Source organism: Trichomycterus rosablanca, chromosome 2 (genome assembly GCF_030014385.1).
Source record: "Trichomycterus rosablanca isolate fTriRos1 chromosome 2, fTriRos1.hap1, whole genome shotgun sequence".
NCBI lineage: Eukaryota > Metazoa > Chordata > Actinopteri > Siluriformes > Trichomycteridae > Trichomycterus > Trichomycterus rosablanca.
In genome coordinates, this window is record NC_085989.1 from 2,591,609 (window position 1) to 2,596,250 (window position 4,642).

Genomic DNA, 4,642 nt, shown 5'->3' on the forward strand with positions numbered 1-4,642 from the left:
CTGAATGGTCTGAAATTCCCCACAGACACACTTTAAAATCCTAAAGAATGTTTTCCCAGAGGAAGGGATGGAGATGTAACTTTAATTTATTTATTTATTTAAGTTTTAACGCTATGTTTAACACATTGGTGTCATTTAATGGCAGAAATAGGTATTATGTGTGTGTCTTCATATTTTGGTCCATATTATATGTTCATTTTTATTTTTATGGTTGCAAGGTAGGTTAAAAGTCTTCTCGTGTTGTCTTGTGTGAAAATCTCTTTGATAGTTTCTGGCATGTGTGCTTGTTCTCTTTCTTTAGTGTATTTTGGGCATTCTATCAAGATGTGTTTTATTGATATATGTGTTTGGCAGGTTTCACAAGTTGGGGGTTTTTCTCCTTTTATCAGGTGTTGGAGATGTAACTTTCGATGATTTCTGTTGTTGGAACACACACTTCTGTGTGAACGAGTGAACTTCATCAAACTTGGTGTCGCTGTCAGCTTATGCTATTGGGAAATTTGCCCGGATGGTCTGATAAAAACTGTCCACATTCAAGAAAGCTTTACATTGCAATGGGCGTGGAGGCTTCTTAAAAATCTGCTATGTTTGATAATAATCGCAACCCTTGAGTCTAGAGTTTTGTCGTTAGATAAAACAAAGGTTGGGTCGTTTGGCCACAATAAATAGAAGTCTGTTTTGACAAACACAACAACAGTGTACCTACTACATTGCTTAGTGGTGGGGGTATTATGATCTGGAGCTGTTTTGCAGACAATGGAACAGATGCCTTGCAGAAAGTGGACAGCACAGTAAATGAATACGAGAACAACGACAGGTATCAGAATTAAGTCTGGCTACATTTAAGCTTTCTGAATTTCCTGACCAACACTTAATTAACAGAATATGTGAACTGTACTGAACAGTCCAGTTTAAACCAGAAACCATCCCAATTCTGTTAAATTCCAGTTCTGCCAAGTGAATGTTTGTTTATTAGGATTTTAACGTCATGTTTTACACTTTGGTTCCATTCATGACAGAAACGGTAGTTACTCATTACACACGATTCATCAGGTCACTAGGTTACATCAAACACAGTCATGGACCTGATTCAGGAAACCAAGCATTATGTGCACTGTGTGTATATTTATGTGTATATTTTTACAAATCCTACAAATCTTTTAGCTTTAACTGTTAATCAGGTTTTTTTTTTATCTTCTATCCAAAATTATAACTTAAAAATGTTTTCTGTACAATGAAATTCTTCTTCTACATATCCCAGCTTGTTTTGGAAGTTGGGGTCAGAGCGCAGGGTCAGCCAGTGTACAGCGCCCAAGGAGCAGAGACGGTTAAGGGCCTTGCTCAAGGGCCCACTGTGGCTCCATAGCAGAGCCTGGATTTGAACAGACTGAAAGCCCAAAGCTCCATCCACTAGGGCAAGGCTACCACCATCCCACTGTTTACTTGGCATCTTAAACTCACAAATGTGTTGTCGCAGTGGTGCACCGGTTAGCACTGTCTGCTCACAGCAAGAAGGTCCTGGGTTCGATTCCCCGGCCAGGCAACCAGGTTCCTTCTTGTGTGGTTTGCATGTTCTCCCCGTGTCCGGTTTCCTCCCACAGTCCAAAAACATGCAAGTAATACAAAATCCATGACTGTGTTTGATATTAAACTTTGTGAACGGGTGAATCTTGTGTAAGCAGGAACTACCTGTCATGTCATGAATGGAACCAAAGTGTGTAAAACATGACGTTAAAATACTAATAAATAAATAAACAATAATACCTGTTGCTAGTTATCTACAGATGGTCCAGAAATTAGAAGAAAGTCCAACATACTGTAGTGTTGATCAAAAAACTCTGGTTCTGTCCAACACGTCTAATGAAAACTCCAACAAACGCTCAGCTGAGTTCAGATCTGGTGACTGTGTCACTTTTGTCAGGAAAGAAATGTTCAGTGCAAACATAACTGAATATTACTGTAGGGGGGTCAAGCATTCAAACCTGTACCATCTTCTTGGTGTATGTCAGGCAAGCCAAGATACTCCAATAATGAAGCGTCTTTCAAAGTCACTCAGATACTTTCATCTCAATCCAAAATCCAAATAACTGTGTTTGACATTAAAGACCTGAACTGATGATCCTTGTGTAAGCAGTAACTACGTGTCCTGTCATGAATGGAACCAAAGTGTGTAAAACATGACGTTAAAATCCTAATAAATAAACAAACAATGCTACCTGTTGCTAGTTATCTACAGATAGTCAAGAAATTAGAAGAAAGTCCAACATAAGGTGTTGAGAAAGATTTTGGTTCTGTGTGACATGTGTAAGTTCAGATCTGGTGACTTTTGTCAGGAAAGAAATGTTCAGTGCCAACATTACTGACTATTACTGTAGGGGGTCAAGCATTCAAACCTGTACCATCTTCTTGGTGTATGTCAAGCATGCCAAGATACTCTACAATAATGAAGCGTCTTTTAAAGTCTTAATCCAAAATCGAGGTCACATGGGCCTGCTGAGCATTTCTACACACCACAAAAGCATGGCAGGGGGTTGATTGCATAAATGTGCCATGCAGCACTGCTGACTTCAATGTTTTGCCTTTTATTTATTCATTTTTGCACCTTAATGTGTCACGGTCGTGTAAATAAAGAGCATTTCTCACCTTTATTCATTGCTGCTGATCATGTGGATCCCGGAGCTGCTGCACAGCAGGGAGAGGTTCGGTTCGGTTCGATCGGACTGGATCAGACAGAATCAGAATCTTCAGGACTGTTATTATTCACTATAGATTCAGTAGGTTCAGCTTCTGCTCCTCAGCCATCACACAGTCCTCCTGCCATCCCTCACCCTCACCCAGAGGAGCACACCCCGCTCACCACCCCGCTCACCACCCCGCATCCCAACACAACCAGATCCGATCAGATCCGCTGCTTTTAATCCGATAAGATCGGCGCTTATTATCCGACACCGCTATGTGTGTACAACAGTACTCCGCTCACTTCCGGGTTGACTCATTTTAATGCAAAGCCCGCCTATGTAAAAGGAAGCCCCTCCCATTTTAGTTTCCCCTGGCAACAATGTTGCCTTAACAACCGAATCAATCCATTCGATAAGAAGCTAAAAACTATAATAAGTTTTATTAATTTATTATATTTATATTATGTTTTGTACAGTATAAATAAACATATAGAAGCACTTTGTAGTTCTACAATTACTGACTGTAGTCCACAACAGAGCAGGTAATTATTTAGGTGGTGGATGATTCTCAGCACTGCAGTGACACTGACATGGTGGTGGTGTGTTAGTGTGTGTTGTGCTGGTATGTACACTCCTACCTAGTCGGTCCACCTTGCTCATCTATCGCTGCTGTTTGAGACCTTCATCAGTGGTCGCAGGACGCTGCCCACGGGGCGCTGTTGGCTGCATGTTTTTGGTTGATGGACGATTCTCAGTCCAGCAGGGACAGTGAGGTGTTTAAAAACTCCAGCAGCGCTGTTGTGTCTGATCCACTCGTACCAGCACAACACACACTAACACACCACCACCATGTCAGTGTCACTGCAGTGCTGAGAATGATCCACCACCTAAATAATACCTGCTCTGTGGTGGTCCTGTGGTGACTAGAGATGCATGAGTACCGATGCTGGTATGGGGTATTTGCCCGATACCGCGCTCATTAACTCGCAAACGAGGCTCCGATACTGAACATCCGATACCGTGTGCCTAGTGCACGTTGCTGCGTTATGCCCGGTTCACACTACACGATTTTTGCCCTGATTTTCGCTCGGCGACCGGTCGGCGCTAGATTTGCCGGCTCGGGAGCAACTCGGCGTTCGCTCTGCGATCGAAACTCGGCTCTCGATCGCTAAGTGTGAACTGTACAACAACTCGATCCGACCGGCTCGCCGACCGCTCCAGTTTTCTAGCATGTCAGATCTCTGATCTGAGTTGTGCGACTGGCAGTGAGTGACATGTCGAACAGCCAACGAGAACGCAGGATACGGTGTGAGGGGAAACGCCGGAGAGGAGCGTAAACAGGTGGGACAGGGGGATGATATAGTTTATATCAGAATACATCAGCACACACACACACGTTTTACAGTATTTCTGACCTGATCGTTCTCTACAAAACATAACAACAAAACACCAACACTGCATTGCAAAAATATTTATTAACCTCCAACTCATTACAGAACAATCCGTGCTATTCGTGTTGCCAAATCCACTCAGATTCATTTATTTTTCCTCCTTGATTTCATCACGTCAGCGCACAAACACTTTGATCACTCGCTACTTGTTGACGTGCATTTTTGGACGTGGTATCATTAAACTTCTCGTCACTTCTCATGTGTGTTTTTGTTTAAAAAAAATGCTATTCTAAATAGGTATTGGTATCGGTATCGGCAAGTACAAAAATACATGTACTCGTACTCGTACTCAGTTGGGAAAAAATTGTATCGATGCATCCCTAGTCCTGACCATTGAAGAACTGGGTATGTAGAGAAACAGTCCAAAGACGTGCAAGTGAGGTGAATTGGAGATACAAAATTGTCCATGACTGTGATTGATATAACTTTGTGACCTGATGAATCTTGTGTAATGAGTAACTACCGTTCCTGTCATGAATGTAACCAAAGTGTAAAACATCCTAAGCAAACAAA